This window comes from Colius striatus, chromosome 20, assembly GCF_028858725.1.
Source record: "Colius striatus isolate bColStr4 chromosome 20, bColStr4.1.hap1, whole genome shotgun sequence".
In the NCBI taxonomy this organism is placed as follows: domain Eukaryota; kingdom Metazoa; phylum Chordata; class Aves; order Coliiformes; family Coliidae; genus Colius; species Colius striatus.
The window spans coordinates 1771423-1780376 of record NC_084778.1 but is presented as its reverse complement, the minus strand read 5'-3'; the positions used below and the strand labels follow the sequence as shown (position 1 = coordinate 1780376).

The 8954-nt window shown below is 53.0% G+C and overlaps 1 protein-coding gene across 1 annotated transcript in view; it reads left to right on the top strand.

The window, feature by feature from the left end:
* Positions 1-3435: 3435 nt before the first annotated feature.
* The window catches only part of TSPOAP1 (TSPO associated protein 1), a 29553-nt gene continuing 24034 nt past the window's right edge, over positions 3436-8954 (top strand). The window contains exons 1-5 of the mRNA XM_062012303.1: positions 3436-3513; positions 6669-6776; positions 7627-7710; positions 8100-8189; positions 8717-8839. The gene's annotated coding sequence lies outside the window, so the exon portion shown is untranslated. The remainder of the gene's footprint in view (positions 3514-6668; positions 6777-7626; positions 7711-8099; positions 8190-8716; positions 8840-8954) is intronic.

The following is an 8954-nucleotide window of genomic DNA, read 5'->3' as shown; positions in this document are numbered from 1 at the left end:
ACCTGACAGAGCAAGCCAGTGCCCTCCTGGCAAAGGACAAGCAGATTGAAGCTCTGCAGCAGGAGTGCAGGGAGCTGCAGGCCAAACTCTTTGCAGGGAAGGTGAGACACTTCCTGGGACATCTGTGGCTGGGGTAAAGCGGTGCAACAGCAGCGATGGGAACCAGGCTCTGGGATGCGGTGGGAGGGCGAATCGTTTCCAGTGCAGACTGAAAACAGAGGGCATTTGATGTGTGAGTGGGATGGGGGACATCAGGTGAGTGTGTGCCAGAGGTGGTGTCTGGGCCCTTCCAGAACAGTGGCTTGGGGAATTCTCTATGAATTCTTGGGTCTGAGCTGCCATTTGCAGCAGCAACTGAAACAGTCCCCTTGGAAAACCCCAAGAAGCCCTAGCTACAGGGTGACTTTTCATGTGCTGGGCTTCAGGCAAGATGTAGGAGCAGGACCTCCTTCTGAAGTGTTTCCTTGAAAAGGAAAGCAGCTGAGCACATTGACAAGAACCCCTGTGAATCCCATGTCTTGGGCTGCAGCTGAGGGCTCCCAGCCACCACGAGACTGGTGATAACTAGGTGCATCCTGGTATGACTGTGAGCAAGGGTGCAGATCAGACGGGGTGGCTGTTGATGAAACCATCTACCATGCTGATGGCTGCACCAATCCAGGTCATCCCAAGACAGATATCCCAAACTGATCAGATGCATTGCTCCCCCAAAGAACTTCTTAGCTGCAATGGCTCTGGAGGGAGCCTCCACAGACATCTGAAGCCAGGGGAAGTGATTCCCACTCAAAGTGACTAAAGCAACCTGTTCTGGGCATATCAGATATGTCTTTTGTTCATGAGCTGGATGTTTTCACTTTAGGCCAGTCAATATGCTCTCATGGGAAGCTCAGTAACACAGGGGCTCACACTGAATGCCCCCACTTTGGTAATGCAGATGTGGTTGAACACAACCCTCCATTCCTGCACCCAGCTGAGCTGAAGGCTTACATTCCTACCTACCCTACTTACATGATATTTAGATGACAAATACTTCCTTGCTGAAAGCAGCTTTATTTTTGTCTCTGAGCTTCCCATATGTTCATTTTAACTCTGAGTTTCAAGGCAGATTCTTAGTCTTTCCCTAACGTAGATCTAGTCAGGACAAGAACGATTTGGTGTTGGCTGTTTATACAGAGCTGCCCCACTGATCCCTTCTGGATCACAGGAGAAGGTTACCCAGGTCTGACTGTGCTCTCCAGCATCAGGAAGAAGCAGTTTCCTTCCCATCCCCTTGATTTCTCACCACAGCCCCCCCACAGAAGGAGGAACAGACCCTTTCCAAAGCACTCTGGTTTTTCACAGCAACATGAACGTGCCAGGGGCAGGAGAGTGACAAATTGTAGAGGAATGTGACAAAAGCAGGTGAGCAAGATTCGTCACTGGCCAAGGATACACACAGGGCTGCAATCCTCAGGGGTGACAAAGTCAGTTGCCACCTTCCTGAGGCACAGCTGAGCCCTCTGGCTCAGAGGTGCCACTGTGTAAGGGCTGAGGCACCAGTAACTGGGGGCAGTGATACATGCACAGGGAACCCCCAGAGAAGAGAGCAGGAGAGGAGGTTGTTCTGCCTGATGGGGTTTTTTTTCCCCTTTCCAAGCAAGCTGCTCATTACATTTTAATTTCCAGCTAGTTAAAATGCAAAATGTGCCTAATCTGTGTGCAGCATGCCAAATGCATTATGCCAATGAGGGGGGTTCTAAGCAGAGGTTGTACCTGCACCCTCAGAGGCTGTAACCAAATCACTTCCAACCCAGGGGATTTAAATGGACACAGATCTTCCAGGAGCTATGGAATGGATCTGCTCAGGTCCTTTCCAGTGGCAAGACAGACACCCCTGTGTGCCAGGCTGCAAAAGCATTGGCCTTGCTTTACAAAGCCAGGGCTTTTAAGACAGGGTAAAATGATTTCCTCACACCATACCCTGGTGATGAGCTTCCAACCAAACCCCAGTTCAAACCAGGCTGCAGTTTCTTGTAGCAGGGACTGTTGGAGGCAGGGGACTGCAGGGGACAGTGAGGCAGCTGCAGGGGAACGTGTATAATAGAAACTGTGAGTGAAGGACTGAGCTTTTTTGCTGCTCCCTTGTTCCCCCAGGCTGCAGAGGCTGGCTGCTGGGAATAGCTGCCTTTTTGCTCTTGGTGGGGGAAGGGAGATTCTGTACAGAGCCACAGCCCACTTTGTTTAAAGAACTACTACCCTGAGAGCCTGAACATGGGCCTGGCACAGAGGAGGCCCATGTCCTCACTTCTTGAATCTGCAATCAGTTCCCATTCACGCTGCCTCAGTTTCCCCCTTGCAGTGTGAGAATAACTCTGGTTCTCTACACAAACTGTATTTACAAAGCACGTGCTATTTTTAGGGTGAATAAGAAGTGAACGGGGAAGTGGACTTAAATCTGTCCTGGATACCAGTTATGCATTGAACTCAGTGGCTTAGGAGCTTCCCAGGGGGATGAGCAATGTCTCCTCCAGCAGCAGCTTTGTAAAGACAGGGTTTTCATAACCAGCTTTTGTATGTACACGTGGACAGGCAGGCTCAAGTTCCTTCAGCTGCCTGGAATCTGAAGACCTCTGAAGCATTAACCAGGTTGGTGATGTTTTCTCACCGTTTTTGCGAGGGTGACATTGGACTGGTTTCCTTCAGAAGGATCTGGAGTGGATGGGAGTGACCCCTTGTGCCAAAGACAGGGGCCCATCCACACAACACTGTCTCTGAAGAGGTTAGAAACCAGTAGTGTTTGGAAACCAAACATTATCCCGAGTGACAACTGAACAAATCCCAGATGCTCCCCATTCTTTCCACTATTTCAAGCCCTTTAAGCACCGTTAGGGCTGCACAGAATGCCCCAGCACCCACACCAAGGAGGGCAAACCGGCCAAGGTTGTCCTTGGGCTGGGAGATGAAATTCAGTGATCCCGCCACGCTCTCTGCTGGCAAGCTCTGAGAAAGCACATGCTCACGGAACACCTTTTGCTTTGTGCTGCTGTGCAGAAGCACCGCAGGCTAGTTTTTAGCTGCGGGAGGAATAACACATGTGCATTAGCTCCTGCTTCTGAGGCTTTGGAGACCCAGCGGACAGAAACCTTTGTGTGCCGCACACAGCGCCTGGTTTGCACCAGCATCTCCTCAGCACGGCGTTTGGTGCTTGCATGTTAAATCACCACCTTGACTCCTGCTAGCTGTTTCCAGCCACACCATGTGTCTGTGTCCCCCCAGGACGACCCTCGCTGCCTCAACGTCATCGAGTTCGACCGCCTGCTGCGGGAATCCCAGCGGGAGGTGCTGCGGCTGCAGAGACAGATCGCGCTCAAGAACTTCAAGGAGTGTCTACGCTCCTCTAAAATCAGCTCCTCTAAAATGAGCTCGGGCAGCTCCTTGCCCAGCGCTGCCACACACGTGGGGCTGCCCCTTCCCGTGCCAAACACCTGCAGCAAAGGTTCACCTCTGCTGAAGGAGGACCCAGCACACAGCCAGGTGAGACAAGTGGGTCAACCAGCTAAAAGCTTTGCTGTTTAGTTGCTCAGTTGATTACTGCTCTTGGGGAAAGAGTAGGTGAGCGCTGTGGCTTGTGCCCGTTGTGAATAGGTGCTGTGCTGGTTTCTGAAGGGATTTGGGGTCTCACAGGGTGAGGTGGTGCTGGGATGTGGTGGGTGCTGCTGGCAGGGTGCTGCTGGCAGGGTGCTCCAGTGTGGGGACACAGCTACACCTGCAGCTCAGGCACCACAGAATCATTCCAGTTGCAAAAGACCTTTAAGAAGCCCAACCAAAAGACCTTTAAGAGGCCCAACCAAAAGACCTTTAAGAAGCCCAACCAAAAGACCTTTAAGAAGCCCAACCAAAAGACCTTTAAGAGGCCCAACCAAAAGACCTTTAAGAAGCCCAACCAAAAGACCTTTAAGAGGCCCAACCAAGCCGTGGCTCAGCCGAGGGAAAGTGGAAGCGCCACTCAGCACGTTAATTCGTTTTAAGGCGACCCACGAAGTCGAGAAGCATCCCGCACTGGGACACGAGCAGTGCTTAAATGCCTCCAACACGCGTCAGGGCCAGAGCAAAGCCGACAGCACCTCTTTTTGCCCGGTTTGCCGAGAACACACGCTTTGGATGGCTGTGGCGGCCGGGACGTTGGCTGCCAGCGGGTGAGCGATGGGCACCCACGGCCACGGCGGCGGTGCGGGGCCCGAGCTCCCGCGGCTCCGTGACCGCCGTCCCCGCCGGGCACTGCCCGGCCCCGCCGCCGCCTCACAGGCCGCAGCCAGCGCCGAGCCCCGGCCCCGCGGCCCCTCCGCAGTGGTACGGCCCGGCAAATCCGGCCGCGCTCCGGGCGCCGCCTCCCCGCTGGCGGCCGCGCAGCCGGCAGGTAAGGCCGGGCCCTGCTTGGGGCCCTGAGCCGGGCCGGGGGCGGCCGCGGCGCCGCCTCTGCCGGGGGCCGGGCCGGGCGGGCCCGAGGCGCCGGCGGGGAGCGGCTGCGGCGGCGGGACCGAGCCCCGCTCGCCGGCCGCCGGGACGGGCCCGCCGGGGCCTCCGCTGCCCGCGGGGGTGAGGGCGGCGGGGCTCGCCCGCAGCGCTCGGGGGGCCGAAGTCGCCGCAACGGAGCTGGACGCGGCGGGGAGACGGCCGGGGCCGGCCGAGGGGCTCAGCCCGCCGTGGGCAACGAGGGCTGGGCCGGGCTTGGCGGGCGCCTCCGGCACGGGAGGAGCCGGGGCCTCCGGGGCTGCCCGCGGGCAGGGAGCGGGTGCGTGAGGCCGGGCCCCGGGGGGCAGCTGCACCCTGCTGCCCCCCAGCTGCACCCTGCTGCCCCCCAGCTGCCCCCCAGCTGCACCCTGCTGCCCCCCAGCTGCACCCCAGCTGCCCCCCAGCTGCCCCAGAGCTGCACCCTACTGCCCCCCAGCTGCACCCTGCTGCCCCCCAGCTGCCCCCCAGCTGCCCCAGAGCTGCACCCTGCTGCCCCCCAGCTGCACCCCCTGCTGCCCCCCAGCTGCCCCCCTGCTGCACCCTGCTGCCCCCCAGCTGCACCCTGCTGCCCCCCCTGCTGCCCCCCTGCTGCCCCCTGCTGCCCCCCTGCTGCCCCCCTGCTGCACCCTGCTGCCCCCCAGCTCCCGGGGGCTGTGGGTTTGCAGGGGCAGGGTCGGCACAGTGGCACCTGCCGGCGCTTGGGAGGGGGGTTTGTCTTGCCTGGGCTCACCCAATTTCTCTGTGAATGTCTGAGAAGCCGCGGTGCCTCCTGCGGGGTTTCACACCTGGGGACTGGCTGAGGACAGGTTCCTTCCTAGTTCCCACCAGCTGCGTATACAAGATGCATTGAATATTCATTCCTTGTTTGGCTTTTCCAAGGCTGAGTTTATAGCCCATTCTCCCTTTCAGCCTTTTGGTTTGTTTCTTTCTCTCCTCTTCCATTATTCACTGTTCATCTTTTTCCTCTTCCTCTGTGCATTTTCAGTCATTTTTGTACAGTGTTGCCTGTCCCATCCCAGATGCCGTGTCACTGATTTATACAGTGGTATAATGAAGTTTTATCTCCCTTTCCCAATAGATCTCTTTGCCTTTTTGTCTAAGCACTGGGTTCTATTAAAGCATCGTTTGTCTCACAGCCCTCTGTAATCTCTCAGTGTCATGAGACCCTCTCCACCATTTGTCTCTTTGCTCTCTCAGTACTTGGAGAGCACAGTTCTTGCTGCCTGCTTAGTCCTCTCATTTTTACTAGATATTTACCCAAGAGAGTAGGTTCCCCCTCATTTTGTGGTGGCTCAGTGTGTGCAGGAGCCTTTCAGAGCACTGTAGCTCAGTGTGTTCAGAGCATCCAAGCAGATTTTACCTGCTGGATGTCCCTCACCCATGTGCTTGCTGATAGCTTGGATCTCCTGACCTTAAAGTGTCAAAAATAACATTCAATTCAGTATTTATAACTCTCTCCAAGCTCACTCTTCTGTTTAGCTCAGGCCTTGCTGTGCTGTCAGGGGTCACTCTAGGCAGACAAATACCAACCGAGAGTGAAAGTTCAGAGGATTAAAGATGTGTTTGTAGCCAAATTAAAAGGCATTTTGTGAGACACTTGTATACAAATGTGTGCAAAAAGTGTCTCCCTTCATCTGGTTTGATGGTGATGCATAAACCACAGCAACACCTGCTGCTATTTCAGCCCTCAGCTAAGGGGGGATGCTCCATTTCTCGGTAGCTTTTGTTTACTCTTCCCTGCCTTTAGATTCTGAATCCTCACTGATTCATACCTTCTGCTGTTCTCCTTTCTCACCATCTTCCACCTTCTGTGTATGGCTTTGGTGAGGACTGTTAAAGGTGTTGCTGATGCCTCTTGCTGAAGCTTTAGACGAGGCACAAATGGGAACTTGGATCTGAGAGCTACTGGAGCCCACTGTTGCATGTGGGTGCTTTAGTCAAGCTGGCTCCAGAAGACTCTCAGCACAGGTCTCTGGTGGCTGAGAGATCCCTGGCATGCTGTTCATCTTTCTCCATGGCCAGTGGGGCAGTTCAGAGATCAGGGGTTTTCATGTGGAGCGTTGCTCCCCCAGGCAGTACTGCCAGTAGAGCATCTCGTCCTTTGCACATTGGTGTTCATGGTGTGCTCTGTGATCCTGCCTCTCCCTGACCTCTCTGGCTTCTCACTTGCTTTCCAGGTGGAGCCAGGTGTGCAACCACTGGGACCTGCCTCTGAAGGACATGAAAATTTCCCTCCCAAAAATGCAATAACTGACCAAGAGAGCAGCCAACAGATAGAGCAGCTGGTGAGTTGTGAAGCTGAGTTTGGGTGAAGGTGTGCTCTGCTTTTCCCTGGGGTTTTTACCCATGCCAATCCAGGCAGAGATTTTGAGCACTGAAGTCTTTTTTTAGGTGCAGCTGCTCTGCAAAAGTAGGAAGCTTAGGGAATCAGTGGGGGAAACACAGATCATCTGCAGGGAGAGTGTTGCTGGGTGGCAGCTCCAGGTGTTGGGCTGGTGGGGGAATGTGTCACTCTAAATGAGAAACACACCAGAAGATTCTGTGCTGTGTTTGCTTTAGTCTTACTGGAGCTAGGAACAGCTTTGACTGACCTGGAACAGATGTCATGTGAGGAATATGTCCCTTGTGAATTATGCCAGCAAACTAGGACAGTTGTCAGATTTAGCAGTTCTTACCTGCCTGCAGAACCCAGAGTGGTTGTGAGTAACTGGAAATAAAGGTACCAGAGGATGTTTGCTCTCTGTTAAATGTTGTTTGGATTAGAGGGATAGCTAAGATAGCTCAGCTAGTGTTTCAAGCTATTAATGATTTGCACAGCTCTGCCTTTTTGTCCCCCCCATCCTGGCCTCCACACTATTCTGTACAAACAGAAACACTGTGCAAATGGGGAACTGAGAGCTGTTTCCAGAAGATGAAAGACTTGGGGAAGAGAGGAATAGCTGTTTCATGTGAAGAGTTTGTAGGTTTTGCTACATCTCCCTTGGCTTCTGGATTGTTTGTGTTCATCACAGTGAGATTTCCTTAAGGCAAATAAAAATAGCCAACACAGCACTGGGTCTGAGAAGGCTGGGCTTGGATTTCTTCTGCATTGTAAGGCAGTGAGCCTGCTGATCTGCTGCTGCTTGTTCCATGCAGGAATTTGAACTCAAGAAAAAGCGCAAAAAATGTGAAAACCTTGAGCATGAAGTGAGGAAAAAGCATAAAAGATGCAAAGAATTGGTGAGTGCTCTTGTTGCCTACTGTTGTGAGCATGATGGTGGAAGAGGAGTTGTGTGCCTCACTTGGATTCTCTTCAGTTTCTCTTAAGGAATCACCAGTCTCAATTTGAGCAGTGTCACGAATTTTGGGCTCCAGCCCTTGAGGCTGGAATTGTTTATTTAGTGTTTGAGCTAGCTCTGGGTTAAGTATAGCTACATAAATTGCTGAATGAAACTCTGTGGCCTTGGCTGGCTGGAAGAGACACTTTGCCATTTTCACATGCACTCCAGACAAGTGTTGAAAGATCTCTGCATCTTGAGGTGGTAGTTACACAAACCCACGGTCATTTTCTTGTGCTGCTTAGTCAGTCTGAGGGCCTTGGTGTAATAATTCCTGCTCTTTCTGGACAGGAGATCCAGCTGCAGGAGGTACAGAGTGAAAATGCACGACTGGCTGAAGAGAACTTGCAGCTGAATGAGAAGGCTGGATGGGCAGGACAGGTAAAAAGCAACACCCTGTCAGATGGAGCATTAGCTTCTGTGAAACTTTGCTGAGAAGGAAACTTAGGGTGCTAGCAAGGTCAAATTGTCAACTGAGTAATGGCCACAGGCCCATCTGTGTACCCTAAAACACGATTTCAGCAGGCTAGTGATCTTTCTGTACTGCTCTCTGCATTTAATCCTGCCACCTAGGATTAAAAAGCTTGTAAACCTTTGTGCTTTTTTCCTATCTCTTCAGCAAGTTCCCTGTTCATATCCCAGTCCCTTCCTCCTTGCAAATGGGGAGGGGAGTTTAGTGGGAGAAGCAGCATGTGCAAATGAAGTGTTCATCACATTGAGGACTGATTCAAATGCTCATGTCTTTGTTTGGAGTGAAAGGCAGAGGGAGAGGAAAGTCATGATTTTGGTATCATGACAAACAGCTCTGCACAACAGCCCAGTGAGATACAGAAACGAATCATCCTCCATTATTTATAGAAGGAAATACCTGTGGCTACTTGTGCTAACTGCAGATCCTCTCTCTTCAGGTTGAATCTGAGAATGCTGACCTGAAATTGCAGGTTGTTTTGGTTACTAAGGAACGGGATTCAGTAATTCAGACGAATCAAGGACTCCAAAGCAAGCTGGAGAATCTCGAGCAGGTGCTGAAGGTCGGTAGGATCCACGTGGGTGAAAGGACTGTGCAGGCACTCAGTGCTGCCTCTTTTTCCCTCCCCCATTCTTTGTGTTTCTGTTGTGAATCTGCTCCTGCCAGATGCTGGAATA